This window comes from Equus quagga, chromosome 6, assembly GCF_021613505.1.
Source record: "Equus quagga isolate Etosha38 chromosome 6, UCLA_HA_Equagga_1.0, whole genome shotgun sequence".
NCBI lineage: Eukaryota > Metazoa > Chordata > Mammalia > Perissodactyla > Equidae > Equus > Equus quagga.
The window spans coordinates 69,339,751-69,358,580 of record NC_060272.1 but is presented as its reverse complement, the minus strand read 5'-3'; the positions used below and the strand labels follow the sequence as shown (position 1 = coordinate 69,358,580).

Here is an 18,830-nt window from a genome sequence, read left to right as displayed (position 1 = left end):
TATTCTTATTACATAGGTATATGAACTTCCTTTAGAATCCTTAATTGACTTTGAAATATTTAGATGTAACTGTCTAATAACCATCTTGCCATCTTGTCTCCTCACTCCATATATACAAACATACCGTAATATTTAGATGTAAGGAGCTGAGCCTACCCTTTTACAGAAATCCAATCAGTGTGAAGGCTTTCTCCAAACCGCTTAAATTATTGATACTTTCATTACCAATATTATTTAACTAGTAAATCTACTATCACTTCTAACTATTATTTTTTCTATAAATTATATTTTTGATTTTATAGTGTGTAGAGTAGCGTATATTTTTTATTGCGGTAAAATATATAAAGTATAAAATTTACCATTTTAACCATTTTTAAGTGTCCAGCTCAGTGGCTCAAGTACATTCACGCTGTTGTTCAAGGTCACCACCATCCATCTCCAGAAGCTTTTCGTCATCCCAAACTGGAGCTCTGTACCACTAAACAATGACTCCCCATTTCCTCCTCCCCCAGCCCCTGGTATCCGTTGTTCTGTTTTCTGTCTCTGTGGATTTGACTACTCTAGAGACCTCATATAAGGGGAATCACACAGTGTTTGTCCTTTTGTGACTGGTTTATTTCACTTAGCGTAATGTCTTCAAGTTTCATCCATATTGTAGCATGAAATCAGAATTTCATTCCTTTTTAAGGGTGAGTAATATTCAATTGTATTGATAATACAATAATTAATAAATAATATTCAATATATATATATACACCACATTTTGTCTATGCATTCATCAGTTGACGGACATTGTGTTATTTCTATCTTGTGACTATTGTGAATCATGCTGCTGTGAACATAGGTGTACAAATTTGCTTATGTTTATGTAATGCTTTTTACTTTGCCAAGTACTTTTATGTCTATAATTCGTAAACTCTATGGGAGATAGAGTAGATTGTATTTTCCTCTTCTGGCAGTTAAGAAATCCAAATTATTAAAAAATTAAGTCACTTGTGAATATAGGGACAGTTAATGACTCTTAGCCTGGAGTATCTTTTTCTCAACATACTTTTTATTCTTCACTCCAATGATTCTTCACCAGTTGAAAACACCAGGGATTCAAAAGCAAAAATACGCTTGTTGAGATGCAATTTTACAGTAGATCAAAAGTCTTCTTTTACTCGGACATGCTAAGTGAAATCAGTAGGCTCGTCGTTTGGCGGGAAGTCCATTTAAAAAATTGATCTTTCAGGCATCAGTTGCAGCTGTTTTCTTCTCTAACAAAATCACATTCCAGGCTAGCTAATCCAGGCTTACCCTCCTGCTACCCGTCAGCTACACCATTGCTCATAAAATTCAAACTTGCCTATATTGTAAGCTGGGAAGCTATGTCTATAATCCAAATAAAATATTTAAATCTTGATTACTCAGGGACTTAAATCATACCTGATAGTTTCATATTCTGTTCTTGGATAACAATCTTCATGAAATTACAGAGATGCCAATTCTCTGTTTGAACAGAGCTTTTGAAAAGTTGACAGGTCCTCAGAGGACCTTTGAGGGAGGAGGGTAGAGGCTAGGGATATAGGCGCGCCAAGGGCAGTGATGCTGTGTGCCCGGTGACGCCCTTCCCAACGAGGCTCCAGCTGATTTGTGCTTGTATGGTTTTTCCTCGCTAAAGTCACATTTCTTTATGTCAATAATATTAAGCAAAATTTTGTTTTTTAAAATAGCACTATCTGTGCTAGTTATCTTAGTTTCTCATGGATTAAAATGATATTTCTAACAGTTAAAACTGCTCTAATTATTAAAATTTCTCTGGTTGTTAAAATCGCTCTAATTGTAATCATGCCATTTCCGTGGGAAAGACCCCGAGTCTTGCCTGGTTTTCTGCTTTCTGCCTTCACTTGCTGGTCCTGACCAGGTCTAGACTCTTGCTGATGTGTAGTTGTTTTCTTCGATGATAACACTTGGTGATTCTTGCTGCTGTGTCTGGGAGATAGGACATTAAATAATTGTGCTCTTAGTTCCTTGATAGTGTTGCTTCCTTGGTAGGGTTGCCAAATTTAGCAAGTAAAAATACACCCAGTTAAAGTTGAATTTCAGATAAACAACAAATAACTTTTCATAAGTATGTCCCATGTAATATTTGGATAAAAAATTATTCATGTTTATCTGAAATTCAAATTTAACTGGGTGTCTTGTATTTTATCTGAAAACCTTATTCCTTGGATTTCTGCCAAGAAGGCTCCTCGACAAGTAGGAGCTCATAGTGTCATTAGCTAATAAAAACAATCGACTCCTCTTGAATCTGGAGAGCATGGATCAAATGCCAGTAAGTGTGATGGGGTCTGAGCCTGGTCATTTGGAGTGACCTAAATTGGACGCCAAACTGCAATGTTAGATTCCAATAAAAGAGAGAAGGAGGATTTGCCTCAGCTTCTGGTTCTTTTTTGGAAGCAGACACTGCTAAAGTTGACCTTCCTGGATGATCAATCTGAAAAGCAGGATTAGTGAGGCCAGTCGAGGGATAAGGAAGTGAGGAGGGAAGGCGAGCTCTGACACACACTGAATTTTGTTAGTCCTGAAAATTTAGGGCAGGGGAGGGACCCCACCAGGGAGCATATGTAGGTATGTGTGTATGCAGGGGAGAGCGAAGGAGGAGGACCTGGGAGGTCAGGGGTATATGACCTCCTAGAAAGAAAAAACAAATCTGATTATACTCTAATATACATATAGGCTCGCAAATATACCATCATTAAAGTAATTTATCCTTGCTCAACCCCAAAACTATTTACCAGAGATTCCTAAATAGTTTAGAGTTATCACACTTCTGTTCATTTGATTATATGTAGACACTACGGCATACATAAAATAAAGTTAAAATTTGCTTCATTTTGAAAATTTTGTAATTGAAAAACTATCCGAGAGATTGGCAACATACCATTTGCAAGCATTACTACTCTTTTCCTAAACAGACTTGACCAGAGGACCTGGGAAGTCTAGTTAGTGTGTGGCTGGTCAGGGGTACAGGATACCCCTGATTTGCTCTGGGGCCCAGGGCAAACCAAGCACCTTTGCTTTACCTTCATGTTCCCCCTTTTTCTAAAGCCGAAAGCTAAGTGTTTGTTACGTCCTTCACTGTGGCCCAGGATCAGGACAGTCTCTACCGAGGATATAAAAGAAGAGGATGAAATGCCAGTTCTTAAGGACATTCCAATCCTGCTCTACTGAGAAGAGAACTCTCCACCAGACATGGCCTCTAGGCTTTTAGCTGCTTTCTGAGGAAACAACAAATGGAAGTCTGTGGAAATGGGGGCCACCCTGTGTGTTATGCCTCCTCGATAGGTGCCCCAGAAGAGATCACAGAGGGTTAAAAGGAATTTTTAAAGCTCATACCCATTAATTTGAAAACTGCCACAACCTCATTACTCAGATGGGTAAGGAGACATAAAATTTTCCCAAAGAAGCAGTAAAAAATGTTAATAAATGTCAAAAAAAAACCCATTTGGTCTCAATAGCAGTAAAGAATAATGATACAAATTAAAACGAAACCCTTTTCTCCATAAACTTAGTAAGGTTTTGAGAATGTATCAAATTCAGTGTTGGTGAGAGTGAGATGAGGTGTTTATTCCCGTGAACTGCTGATAGTAGTTTGAATTAAAGCAGTCTTCCTAGAAAACACATTTCTAATATTAAACAATATTGCTTTTGATAATAAAACTCTTAGAACTATTCTTACCAAATGATCTAAAATACTTTATGGACCAAAAAATTGATGGCAGCATTTAAAAAAATAGAAATGCTGTAAGCAAACTAAATGTTTAGCCAGTCAGGTATCATTTATTGCATTTTTTTATGTGCCAAAGATGAAATATTGTGCATCAAATACTTGTTATGAATTTTTTTATTATGAATTTTAAAAACATGGAGAAATACCTTTGTCATTTATTTAATTAACCAAGAGTAATACAAATTATATATAGTTTGGGGTCAATTATTTCAAAGTAGTAGAAAAAGAACTGCAAAGAAATATACAAAATGTTAACAGTGGTTATCTATACGGGAGTATGATTTGGTGATTTTTTTTTCTTTTATTTTTATCCTTTTCTACATTACCCAAGTGTTCTATAGAGGTCAGAAAAAAATATATATATACAATAAGTGGATACACAGAGCATAGTTCTAAGAGTAGATACTGAAACTATTGTTTACTCATTTCTTCTTCACATCTGCTACCTATGTGACTTAGGGGTAAATCCCTTAATTTAGGAAAGCATGAACCTTCTCACCTATGAAATGGGGGTAATATTGCAATAAACTTCTGCTCAGGTTTGTTATGAGAGTCATTTGAAAGGATGAATACAAAAAATGCTTTGTAAATTATAAAATACTAAAAAAAAATCTAAAGATGAATTGGGGTTGATGTGACCTTTTTCTGCATGGTTGAGTACCAGGTGTGAGGGTGCAATCTGTGGGCCATGCAGCAGAAAGAAACCGCATGGCTTACCGGAGGACCAACACCATAGTCCACTGGGAGCCTATTCCAGGGCCTTTCTTTGCGTGGTTACTGCCCACAGTGTTGGAGAGCTAGGGAAGTGGTCGCCTTAAGGGATGGGGGAAATAAAGAGGGGTTGACAGTGTGAGCCAGATCATGAAGGGACTTTGAAAGTCAGGCAGAAGGCTTTACAAATTTCATCTTGACTAGTTAGGATAAAGTCATATTAGAGGTTGTTTGATTTACTTTGGGCCTAGGTGTCACCTAAAGCAGCTTGTTTGGGGATAGTTAGCCTAGGAGTAGCCAGTTTGCTGGATTGACTTAAGGGTCAGGAGAGCGGAGGAAAGAGTCTAGCTTGGTCAGAGCTTGGGCAGTCCCGAGGGAGGAGGTGATGTGTCTAACAGGGCCTTGATGGGAGGGAAAGAGTGAATGTCAGAGAGACTTCTCAAGGAGGGAACTCTGTGATAGATGGGACACAGAGGATAAAGGAGAGGGAAGACTCAAAGGTATCAATGATACATCTCCTCTGGGAGACTGGAGAAGGGCTGCATTCCTTAGCAGTCCCTCCGGGGAGACTGGAATATAGAAGATGACAATGGTTATACCACATGTGATAACAGAGCTCTGATGTACAACCTCGGCAGCAATAGATCCGAAAGAGTCAGGACTTGGCCAACGACTGTCAGCTTCACTATTAAAAAATTCCCCGCTTCCAGCTCAGGAAAAATTAGCCAAAAATGCTCCCCTAAGCAATCCTTGGATGCCCCAGTTCCAGCTATCCCTCCTCCAGCTCCACCACGCCAACAACCGCTAATCACATTACACCTGCAACCTTCCCCTTTCTCCACTATAAAGCTTACCCACTCCTCTGCCTGACTTTGAGTCTCTGCCAAAATGCAAATGATGATTCCCTTTGCTATGGTAAACTCTGAATAAATTGCCTCTATTTATTCTCATTTTGAAGGTCTTCATTTATTTCCACACTCTCATATCAATCTTCCAGCTCAGCCACTCTCCCCAGTAGTAACATCTAGGGAGGCAATTGGTGTATTTGAGAGAAGGTATCACTAGGAATCACTTTTAGCCCCCAAACTCTGTGGCCTTGGGCCATCTCTTAACCCTTTGAACATCCATCTCCTGAATCTGCAAAATGAAACTTGTCTATTACAAATTGGTGTAATTCTGTGTCCTGGTCTTGAAAGAGATCTTGCCCATCACAGTATAGAGAGGAAGTCCGACAGATCCACAACTATGTACAAATATAGTTCCCTGCCCATAATTTCCAAACCCAGAGAGGCAGAGGGAGGAAGAGAGAGAGTGAGAGAGTCAGGAGGAAGGAGAGCAGGAGGGAGGAAGCAGAAAGGATCTTTCAGATCTGATCTAGTTTAAAGCTTCTCCAGTAGGAGAACCAGAGGCTCATGCTTCTAAAGCCCCTTGAGTGAGGAGATCAGCCTCTGTTTTACTTGCCTAAACCTAAGGCTGCAGCACCAGTTTCTCTTCCAGTATGAGCAATGATAAAGTGAGACCTCGCCACTCTGGAGAGAGTCTGGCAACTTACCACAGGAAGGGAAGTGTCCAATTGCTTCCTCTACAGAAAGGGAGGAATGGGAATTGGGTTGTACAAACAGTGGCGGGTACTAGTTTCTGTTCTGTCCTGGTTCCTCCAGAGATAAAACAGACATTTCCTTGACATAAGCAATCACAATCTTTTCCAGTCAACATTCAGCACCTGAGAGGAAAAACGTCTATGTGCTAAAGAGGCACTAATTTCTCAACTTCACATTTTCAACCCACTCTTTCCACTAAGCGAAGCTACCCATGGAGGCTCTTTTCATTCTCCACATTTCCTTTTTGTCACCTATTTTCACACACAGTACTGCACTGCTTAAAGATTTAATAGCAGACCTATTCAATTTGTTTTTACAATTGTTGAGTTTTGGGTATCACCGTGAAAAAGAACAAATCCACAGCAAGGGTTCCACATAATTAGTACATTTCATTTGAGGTTTTCTTTCTGAAAAAAAGTATAGAACTGCATCGTCTTTGGAGTTGGTGAAAATTGCTTTTAACACATTCACAGCTTGTTGTGCGTGATGGAACTTAATAATGCTCCTTCTCACCTAAAAGAAATCGACAGACCTAGATTTCAGTCCTGGCTTCATATTTTGTTCTTGCTATGATTTGGGGCAAGTTAGTTGTTTGCTTTGAACCTCAGTTTCCACACTTAAAAAACACTGACTCTCTTAATCACCTTACTCATCTTGATCAAAAGGATAAAATGAGACAGTGTTTGAGAAGCCGTCCATCAACTACATTGTGAATGTCACAATGATGAAAATAAAGGAGGGCCAGAGGAGGTGGAGTCCCTATTATTGGGGCCAACATTTCAAGGTCAGGATCATTTCAGACAATGGAGTAATTACCACCTAGGGTATTTTTTCTCTTGTAGGAGAAAGTGCTTCTTTATTTTGGCTCCCTTTTCTTCCAATAATGAGGCTAAGTAATGTTTAACCAACTAGAAGCATGCTGTCTTTCAGAGGCAGCCACTGAGAAAGGACTGCTCTGAAATGAGAGAAGAGGGAACCATTAGGCTACAAATAAAAGGAATTCCAAGCTTTGACTCTCTCCAGGGTTCTCTTGGGTGTCATAACTTATGGTTAATGAGGGTCCTAAGAGAGAAGGTCATAAGTCAATGCCACTCAGCTGGTTCAGTACAAACTATTAGGTTAAATGTGTCAGTATACTCTGCCCTTGACCACAGGGACCTGGAATAATCCAAGGCATAATACAACTTGACTTGCCCCTGAAGGAAGAGAGGCCATTGCTAAAATAAGACTAAGCCTGGTGGTAAGGTCTACACATTCCTCTGACCCCAGGACTTTTGGCAGAATTTCCAAGAATACGTGCCACAGGTTCTTAATCTCTACATTAGGAAATCCTCCCTAATCCCCAAACCAAGGAAAATTTACACACCACCTCCATGAATCTCAGGAGAAATGGCCAACGTTTCTCTAAGTGCACTTTGTGCTGCCGTTTTAGTGTTACTAATACATGGACCACGACTTACCACATAGAATCATAGCATTTGTAGGTCGGAACATGATCTTAGATGTTATTTTAGTCTAGGAGTTACGACGCTAAGCTAGAAAGAAGACTCTTGGCAATATTTACAGAGCGCTGTGCTTAAGAGCAGGGACTCTGTCTCCAGGGTGCTTGGATTTGAATGCCTGCTCCGTCACTTCACCTGTTTACCTCAGTGTCCACATATGCAAAATAGGGATAATTAAAGTATCTACCTGATTAGGGTGTTGTGAAGAGTAAATCAGCTAATATATTTAAAGTGCTTAGAGTATCTGTCAAACTAAGTGGTATATAATGTTTGCTCATATTGTCAAAGAATTTCACAACTGCTACCTATTATTAATTACATGGTTTAAAATTTTTATTAATCACAAAAGAACCTATGTATATTTGAAAAGTAGTAAGCCATATATATGGGAAACATTATCTGTTCAGTTTACACAGCGTTTAGTGAACATTCTTGGACTAGATGAGGTTACTAGAAGTAAATTCTCTCCTCCACAGTGTTTCTCCTTGAGTTTGGGAACTAAAATCCATCCATCCATTCAGCATCTATTGAGTGCCTACTGTGTGTCAGACATCGCTGTAGGTACTGGAGACACAGCAGTGAACAAGAGTCAAAAGTCCCTGACCTCATAAAGGTTTCATGCTAATGTATGAGTAAGGTCTTTGGTCCACTATTTTTTAGTATATAAAAACAGGTTCAGAGGATCCTCAGCTGATTGCCCCAAATCACACAGCTAGTCCTAGATCCTGTGATCTCCTATCACATCAGACTTTTAAAATCCTTCTTTACCAAGATGTGATATATATACATAATGGAATACTACTCAGCCATAAGAAATGATGAAATACAGCCATTTGTGACAACATGGACGTACCTTGAGGGTACTATGCTAAGTGAAATTAGTCAGAGGGAGAAAGTCAAATACCACATGATCTCACTCATAAGTAGAAGATAAAAACAACGATGGGCAAACACATAGCAACAGAGACTGGATTGGTGGTTACCAGAGGGGAAGGAAGGGGAAGGGTAAAGGGGGTGATAGGGCTCACATGTGTGGTGTTGGACTGTGATTGGTTTTTGGGTGGTGAACATGATGTAATCTACACAGAATTTGAAATATATTATGATGTACATCTGAAAACTACATAATGTTATAATCCAATGTTACTATATTAAAAAAAATAAATTCTTCTTTACCGTAAACTCTAAAAATGTACAGAAGATGTGTTTGCCTGTCAAACTAGCTAATACAGAAACAGTGTAGTCACATAAATGCACCAGCTGTTCTACACCTGACTAAATTATGTGTTTTCCCAGCCCCTTGGGGCCACCACACCACCCCTTTCCTGTCTTGTCACATTCACCACACCGTGCTATTTCTGTTAACCTCATTTAAAACAATTCTGAAAGATCTAGTGATGGGTGAGGATAATAGTGATGATAAAAGAGAATTTTGACTTTGGAAACATCATTAAATGAGAGACTTCATCTTGAGAATTTCAAGCTTCATACTCCGTATTAGCTATGCTTCTGTACCTGTTGGGATAAAATGCTTGAGTAGTTTTTATCTGTTTTCCAGACTTTCCAGGTTGTATCCTATGGTGTTCAGAAATATCTACTTTGCCCTCTCAGAATTTATGTACTCAATTTAATTTAAATTTATTTTCATTTTCTTGTTTATATAGACATATATAGGAAAGTGTGTAGACAGGTATTAAGCACATAGCATTAAGCGTATTTGTGTATGCATGTGTCCATTTATCTCCTTAACTATTTCATTTCTTCATTTCTAAGACACTGAAATGTACCATTAGATTACGTATAAAGAAAGAAAAATAACAGTCAATTAAATTATCACTTGCCATTTATTGTAAAATTCATCCTGATTTCAGAGATGTAAAAATGTGAAAAGAGCTTGATAACTTTCATTGGTAAAAATGTTTTTCATGTGGTCCATTACAAAATTATCCTTTTCAATGGATGCTGAATAATTATTGCAGTGAAACACTTTGGATTTGTTTCAAATATCCATCAAAAATGACACTGAAAGAAAAAAAAAGTGAACTGCTAAAACCAAGTCCTGGGTCTTTTATTAGAGATACAAACTGAAATATTCAAGGATGAAATGATGATTTCTTGCATTCGCATCAAAAAAAATTGGAAGTGGGTATTGTGGGGGAGTGTAGATTAAACAAGACTGGCTATGAGTTGATAATTTTTCAAGCTGGGTTGCAAGGTACACGTGGCTTAGTCCACCATTCTCTTAAAATTTCAGGAAAAAAAGAATTTCTGTCTGTAAAGTAGTGACAGAAGCTCTCAGGAATAAGATTGGGTTCCCTTATATCAAGAAAGTTAGCTCTTTGCTCGTGGTAGTAGGTTCCAGATGGAGACGGAAGAGACCTTTCCTGGCACTCTGAGTGAGGAGATGAGTGGAACGCATGCTCGTTGCTAGTCCTTCATCTTCCTTCTGAGAACCTTATTTTGTCAAAGCTGTCTGGGCCCTGCCTTGTGTTACAGTGACAGTGGCTAGTCTCCTAACTGCTTCTAGCCATGAAGGCCACTGTGCTGCTTTCCGTCAGTATTTGCTCAGCCTCAGGGGGTATACTGGGTTGGTATAGAGGATAATTAAAAGCAACAACAATAGCAATTAAAAATTTTATTGAATGTTCCATTCGCCATGCTAAGTGGCTTACCATGCGTGATTTTATTTAATTCTCATGACAACTTCAACAGGTTGATACTATTATGATCTCTATTTTTACCTATGAGGAGACAGACTGAGAAAACTGAAGTGCATTTCCCAAAGCTGGCAAGAGGCAGGGCCTGGATATAAACCTAAACCTGTGCTCTGAACCACAAAATGTATTGCCTTCTTTCCAGTGACGCTGGATTAAGAGCAATGGAAATCAAAGTCTGCTAAGAGTCACTTGCAGACTAGGACTAGAGACTCAGCCTTGAGCCAAGAATCAGCAGATGCAGACAGGTGAAAATGAGCACAGACACGGGAAGGGGACCCTCGCAGAAACAAATCAAAAGGATTGCAGAAACCTCTTGCAAGCAGACAAATAGAGTCCTAGCAGTGGAACAGGCAGAAGAGGCCAGCCCATTGATGGCTTCCATCCTCTCCCGAGTGTTTGAACCATTTCAGAGTGTATTCATGCTTTCTCAAGCCTCTCATGCCTGGGTTTAGCTGGTATGTTGCCGATCATCTCCTGGAACTCAGATAGTCCTTCTAGATTTCTACAGCTTGTTCTCCTCCATCTGGAATCTTGCCCATGCTCATTAGCTGTCATGATATGAAGAGTATTTTCTGATATGACCCTCTCCCTGCAGGACTGTGACTGTCCAACCACACTTTGTTACAAAATCTAATTATTAATCTTATAGAGACTTGAAGATTTCTCCTGTCCTGCTAGGCTAACTACTATCCTTCTCTCCATATTCACCCACAAACGCCTCAGTAACATTGAAATCAAAAGATCTTTTGAAGCGGAAGTCTTGATGTCATTGTGTGGATTGGCCAATAATTTGGGCTGGAGGGTTCAAGGGTTGTTCGAGGATGGTATGTGTACCCACAAGCAATGAAAATCACACGGGAGATGGGACTATGACTCCAGGCTTGTACTTGTACTGTAGCTAACACAGGGCTTGGCATATAGCATATGCCATTCAGACTCCTCCTCTATGCTTCTAACAATGTAACCAAGGGTCACATTACTTTCTTTGTCTACACCATATGGAGTTTACTATAACTCAAATCCTAAAGTCTTATTTCTTAAGTACAAGTTCTTCGAACAAGTACTTATGCATTTACGCTTATGGACCAAAGTAAATAATCTTATATTTATGACTATTATATAGGCCTGGGTAGATTCAGATCATTATTCCAACTTGTTAAGATCTGTTTGGATTTCGATGATGTCAACACACTAATGTATTACTCTTTTTGGCTTTACATCCACAAATTTGTTAAACATACCTTTATCCAAGACACTGGTAAAAATATTTATTAGGGTAGGACCAAGAACAAAGTTTTGTTATAAGCCACCAGACTGCCCCCGCTAGGTTGCTAAGAAGCACTGTTTAAGTGTGTTCATTCAACCAGTTATTAATCTGCTTAATTGCATTAGCTCAGCTCATATTTCTTAATCTTGTGTCCAATGATATCATGAAGGAATTACACAATGTCCCACTGAAGTTCATGTGTATTTTGTCTATTGCATTTCCTTGAACTATTGTTTCCCACTAATATGGCCAGATTTAATTTGGCTAGAAAGCAATTTGACAAAAAGCAATTTGGTCAAGAAGACAATTTCATCAGAACACTGATCTAGTTAAAAGGGAATACTATCAGTCAGTGTTTTTTCAAAGTTGGCCATTTTTGTATACTGCTGGACAGAGTTGCAACTTATTTTGCTCCTTATATATTTTTGTCCATATTTTGTTTTTCTCAATAGCTTGATTTTTAAAATTTCTAATTCATTTCCAGCCAGTTATACCTATCAAGTATTGCTTATAATGTAAAATAATTAAAACAATCTAACTATTCAGCAGTTAATTAGGAGAATGAAAATGTGTAACAATTGTTGGATTGTTTCAAAAATATGCTAGGTTCCAAATCCCATATGGTAATTAAAATATCGTATGTAGTCATAGGAAATTCATATGGAAGGCTATCATAAACTAGTGTGCAATCACTAGTTGACACTATTTGAATGCAATTATGTTTAAAAAACTTTTTCTTGTTTGTTTTTATAATTTTCCCATAATGAGCATGTGTAGTTTTAAAAGTGTAAAATAATATATAAATCATAATTGTAGTCAATTGTTCAATTTCTCTACTAGTTTCAAAGAATTAGCTCCTTTTGTTGGATCCTTAGCTTGTTCCCTAAGCAATTCCTTAATTGTTCAAACTTTTCACAGGGTAGACAGAGCGATTGTTTGAAGATGAACTCTTATACATAATGATAAAAATAAAAATTGTGAAAACTGTAAAATAATGCTTACAAACACTTTATAGTGTAGTAAAGCTGTCCAATGTTTTATCATCCATACGTGGACATATAATGATGAAAGATATTCATTTTCAACTTATTTATTGTGTTGACCAATTTGCTTTTGACCAAATTACTTTTGGCTAAATTACATGCTATCCATCTACCAGGTGAGTAATACATTAGAGGAAAAAAAAAAATGTGACTATCCTGATGATGTCCTTTTGGGTGAATCCATGCTGGATTCTGCGGATCCACTGGCAACTCTTTTGGATGGTTTATAAACCGTCCTTTAATAATCCATTTTGGAATCTTGCCAGTTTGAGAAAATTTAGCAGTATGACTAAGTTCCTTTTGAAGCTGTCCAAAGACACGAATGGGGAATTATCTTCTACTTGAATAGAAATGCTGACAAACTTGGCTACGATGCCGTCCAAGCACTTTATTAAGTATTTTACACTGACCGATACTCAAGGAAATTGCTCACCTTCTCCACATTCTGGCATCTCTACAGAATCGATTCAAGAATACAGCATAGGGGCCAGCCCCGTGGCCGAGTGGTTAAGTTCTCGCGCTCTGCTTCCGCGGCCCAGGGTTCGGATCCTGGGTACGGACAGGGCATTGCTCACTAGGCCATGCTGAAGCGGCGTCCCACGTGCCACAGCTAGATGGATCCGCAACTAAAATATACAACTATGTACTGGGGGCATTTGGGGAGAAAAAAAAAAAAGCAGGGGGAAAAAAAAAAAAAGAATACAGCATACATTTAAGTTTCTCCCACCCTACAGGTTTCCTAATGCTATTTTTCCCTCAACTCACCTTACTGTTATCAGTATTATTTTAAAAATCAGTGTGGTTCCAGGGGCCGTGATCGCTGCTTGGCCCTGGTCTTACATACCCTCCCGGTCTGTATTTATGGCTCTCAGAGGGAAGGGGTATAGGAGTCATCAAAACCTCCTATGAACTGTCAGCCACCTCTTCCTGAGCCCTCTAGGCACTGCTGTTAACATATAGGTGACAGGTTACACTTTGTATGATTTTGCATAATATACCACATTATATAAGACAAAACACTTAAATTATATTCCATCTTGTCTGTGAAAGGATCCAGTCAAGATTATTAACTTTAAGTCATAGTCCTCACCTTTCTTGGATTTGTTTAAAATAAAACGGTCTAATCCCATCTCTCAGTGTTTGTTCTCAAAGACTGGCATGCCCGTGTAATCTCAGTGAAAACTTGCAGAGTGACTGAAGGAACATTCTTCAAATGGCACATGATATCGTAGTAGTAAATTTCAGCTATCCTTTGGCCATTGATTCATTCAATAAAAAGTGAAAATAACAAAAATAAAGGAAACTATTATCTCTAGAGACAAGCCAGATATTCTTTATATGTGAGTTCTGTAGCGGTGGTGATTTTGTCGGGGTTTGGTTGTTAAAATGTGGAGGATTCTTATCCCTCCTGGTGATAATTCCAGTGCCTTTGTTTACGTTTTGGGCACTGCCCCCCAAGCCTTCCCAGGCTGAGGAATCAGAGTCTGAGTGCAGCTACGAGGTAAAGCCCCGAGGCTGTCGATGAGGAAAAAGGCAGGAACCTGAATCTTTCAGTGGAGGAGATGTCTCTTTGATAGAAGAAGTAGAGAAATCTTGCAAAGTTTTTTCTGGTCCATGGTTAGGCAGTTTTCATAAACAGACATAGGCAGTATATTTCACTTTTGTCTCCTCCCCCCTCCCCCCTCTTTTTTTTCTTTTAATGTTATTAGAACAAGAAAAAGAATTCCTGAGAATGGCTCTGATGTCATGTCTGGTTACCGAAGCTAACACGTTGCCTAAATATTTATTCTCACATACAGGGGATTTGGATTGCAGATGTGCAGAAATGTCATCAGGTTAAAAATAACTCTCTTCGCAAGGTAGTGGCACACTGGAGTGCTGATCCAGGCCGCTGCTTATCCTTCCGAGCCTAGCATCCTGGGTGTCCTGCCTGTGCAAAGTAAACGGCCTCCTCCTCACTTCCTTAGGAACCTTCACCTTTTTGCTCGAGCTGTTTCAAAAGTGTGTGCTGCAACTAGCAAGAAACAGAGGAAGAAGAGGAGGAGAAAAACCCTTCTCAGGTAGCCACTCTCTGTTCCAGAGACCCCACATTCTTTATTGCTTTCCTGGTGGGGAAATTTCCTTCCCTCCAGGCCAAAGGTGGCTTCGACATTCTAATCCTTAGGGTGAATGAGTACCTCACCCAAACTGTGTGCAGCTAATCGGTAATGTGGTTCAAAGGGTAGGCTCATGGGAACACCTGGTGCCAGGTGAGGCAGACTAGTCTTGGAAAGGAGGAAGCCTGGGGGAGGGGAGATGGCATCGAGGCCAGGTCCCACCACAGCTGCCGCTTCAGACTTTAGGTGGGGGGCCCTAGCCCCTCTGGGGTCCACCTTCTCAGCCTATAAACTGGAGGGAACCTGTGTCACAGGAATGTGCACTGGGAGCTGACACAGGAATATAAACCACTCTCCAGGGTGAGAAAGACAATGATGATCAAGAATCTGATTGCTTCTGGTGGATGGACTTTGGCGTTGTCAGTGAAAAGGGCACAGAGAGGGGTTTGCAGGTCTCAGGGGATGTTTGAGATACCCACAATTAACTTAGTCCCTGGGGAAGTGACAAAGGCACAGTAGGAGAGTAGAAACAGCTGGGCAAAGACTTAAGTGAAAAGAAGCAGCGTGAATTAGTGGAGGTCTTCTCTTTTACGGTCTCCACAGCACAGGGAGAAGATTCAACATCTTATTTTCCCCTACAGCAGAGAAATATTTTACAGTGATGCCCTCTTAGAAATAGATCATGTAGGGAGCTAAAAACATCTGGTATCCCACCCTTGGAGTCTGGTCAAACTTGAACAAAAACATTAAAAGCTCCTGTAAATTTCTGCAGAAAGAGTGGACTTCGTTAACAACATTAGACTAGGAATTGCCTTGTATACTGTTGAACTGGTTCTACATCATTTTATGTCTGACGAACCTCTGGCTCTTAGTCTTCACTGTAATAACTTCCAGCTTTTCAACTTAATTGCCGCAATCACAAGGAACTGGCCTGCACACAGCGCCACCTGACCGCAACAGTTTCCACGTCGTGCAGGGCAGTGCCAACACAGTCGTAGCTGTGGGATTTCAGTAATCCCCTTCTGTACCTAAGCAAGCATCAGGCAACACTTTGAGACAGACCCACAGACCTGGACTGACATTGGGTTGCAATTCCCCTGGGGTTTTCTCTCTATGAGATTACTGCTGCACACAGACCCATTTTCAAGTGGCAAAGATAATTTGATCCCGTTTTAAAGGATACTGATTACACTGACTGAGAGCAGAGAGAAAACCCAGCCCATCGAGACACATCCACAAAAGTTTAAAAGTACAACAAATCTATGTGACTATTTCATCATGGAAGAATTTTTATTTTTTAACCAGTGGCTTTTTTGATCTTTCTAAATCAGAGCTGTGTGTGCATCCTTGACAGCAAGCTGTTACTCTTAAAGACAGCAGGAGAGGCAGCACGTTAAAGTTTCACGTTAAACAACAAAGAGTTTCAAGGAACGTCCTCAAATTACATTCACAGTTTCAAAGTTCAAGAATTGTGGCTGAACACTGCTTACCTTACAATTTCGGCTCTCAAGAGGTCTTTAAGTTTAAAGCAGTACATCAAATGTGCAGGGTGTATTTTCGTGCGTGGAAGTCTAATCTCTCATAGCACCCAGCTCACCGGGAGGAACCAGCCTCCTCTGCCCGAACACCAATGAGGGAACCAGAGAAGCACATGTGGGAAGTGGCTTCCCTGGAAGCCTGTCACAGTCTGCACATGCTCTGTGTGACGGAGGTGCCAAAGCAACCTTGGTGTGAGGCTCACAAAGCACCTCATTGTGAGGTCCCGGGCATCTCTTGGGGAAGAAAAGGGCTATAAAAAGACACTAGCCAATCTGAAGTTTTCATGCTTTTGTTGGGATAGGCCTCTCATTCATTAAAAAGTACAGAGGCAGGACTTTCTGTTCATGAGCTTCCTGGGGAACCAGCAAGACTAATAACAGACCACCAATATGTTCAGAAAGAGGGAAGTCTTAGCTTTGGGATTCTGTTAGGCTCCTGGCTGGTGTGAAGGAGCTCTGTGGGGAAAGCACCATTTCACACTCAGAAAAGCGTCAACTCCATAAGAACCGACAGGATGTTTTTGGAAAGAAGCTCATGATTAAGAGTGTACAATAATGTTTGCTGACTAAGTCGCACCAGGCCCAAGGGTAAAATGAAAATCTACCGCATCTGTGTTATAAAATGAATCTGGGACAGTGGCATAATATTTCAAATGGACTATCCCCATCAAGCTAACTAGAAATCCTTGTCAGCAGGAACAACACTTCCTCTTATGGACACAGACGTACAATGACCAGAAAAACATTTGCCTGTTACTTTCGTATCCACCTGATACAATGTGCCGCAGAAAAGAAAATAGGTGTTGGGTGAAAAAAAATAAGTCAAAATAATCAAACCTCTTCAAAATCCAAATGTTAGGATTCGAGCCATGATTACTTGTCACTTATAGTTTGGGGTTGTCCAGTCCTTCTGCAGTCTTGGCTAGGACACTGGCCTGAAGCGGTTAATCATGGTGAGCAGTCGGTCATGGATGTAAATAGGAAAGACAGCATCTTGAAGTAGAAAGTGGAGCAGAGACTCATGTTCAAGTTCTGGTTCTGGTTGTATCACCAACTCTAAGCCCAGGAAAATCTTGAGGTCTCTCTGGGTCTCAATTTCTTTTTCTGTAAAGTGGAGGAGTTGGACTAGTTCAGGAATGGAAGATGCCTTCAAAGGCTCGGAGTGCAATTCACTGAGGGGAGATTGGGGTGGGGTGGTGGTTAAGGTGAGATGGAGAACACGCATCTCTGTTTCAGAGGTAGCTATTACTCCTGCAAGAACTGATCCTAATTGGAGTGTGGGCTGAATTACGCCAAATCTTCCAGTTTTTTAAAACAAGCTGGAAATTCAGATTTTTATGTGAAATCATCTAAGTTTGATTTGTGGGCAACTTAATTAAAATGTTTAAAAATACCATGAATGCCAAACAAAATCTGTCAGTCTGGTCAAATTTGCCCTGCAGGCCACCAGTTTGTCATTTATAGATTAGATGATCTTGACTCTTATTCTGCTGGAAAATCCAGGGAGATTAGTCTCTAAAAGAAACTATCTTTCAAGATGCTTAGCAGTCAAGATAGGACTTAAAAAAGAGGCAGCCTAATACTTTTGTGGTGAAACTGGGGACCCTCACTCCCTTACGTCATGGTGGTGACCACGTGATCCATGACCTCATGTGGCCCATTTTCCTTGGAAATGGCTCATGTGGAACCCGTGGAATCATAAGCATTCTAAAAATCTCATGAAAGAAAAAACACAGGAGAACCCACACAGGGAAGAAAAGAAAATATTGTTCCAGTAACATAAAAACCAACCGAATGTGGTGCCACCAGCCTTACCTCAAGGCTGAAATATCAAAAGTAAAAGCGAAAATCTGATAGGCCTTATGATAAGTAGCTAAATTCAGCAATTGAGGGGAAGAAAAGGTTTACTGACTTGCTGAATAAAAGAGAGATGTTGGGGTGGAATGAGGTATAGATGCTTGCAAAATGAAGTTGACTAATTTTCTTCTTCCTCAATATGCAAAACTGAAATTAGAATCCCCAGTCTTCGTGGTCTGAGCCGTCTGACCGGTGCAATTCCTCCTGAGCCACTAGATGAGCTCTGACTGGGTGGAGAATCCCACTTTGTGCGTGGAGACTCATCCTTCTTGAGGGAGAAGAGTACTGACTCACCAAGGACCCAAGCCAGAGCCCTGCAAACATGCTCTATAAATGTTTGCACTGGCTGATGAATCCTGGCAAGGAGACTGTGGACCGAGATGCATAGGCAAGGCTTCCAGTCTTTCAAGACTCAGCTCTGATCTAAATCATTGCATTCCAGGGAATTTCCTTAACCACTCAGGCTGCCTTTCGTAGAGAGGATCCTTTATTTTGCTCTACCTTAGTACAGTACTTACAGTGAATATGAATTTTTTGTCTACTTGTCTGTTTTCTTCATTAAACTATAAATTGGTTGACGTAGGGATCTGTCTCCCCTCTCACTCTCATTTCTTTATTTCTAGAACTTAGCATAGCCCATGCTTGGTATATAAGTTTCTAGAACTTAGTAAATATTGGTTAAATGAATTAGTAAATAGACAGAAAGCTAATAACTAGAAGGAG

The 18,830-nt window shown here is 39.9% G+C and overlaps 1 protein-coding gene across 1 annotated transcript in view; it reads right to left on the bottom strand.

Moving 5' to 3' along the window:
• The window catches only part of STARD13 (StAR related lipid transfer domain containing 13), a 488,843-nt gene extending 472,557 nt beyond the window's left edge, over positions 1-16,286 (bottom strand). The window contains exon 1 of the mRNA XM_046664327.1: positions 16,203-16,286. The gene's annotated coding sequence lies outside the window, so the exon portion shown is untranslated. The remainder of the gene's footprint in view (positions 1-16,202) is intronic.
• Positions 16,287-18,830: the final 2,544 nt, after the last annotated feature.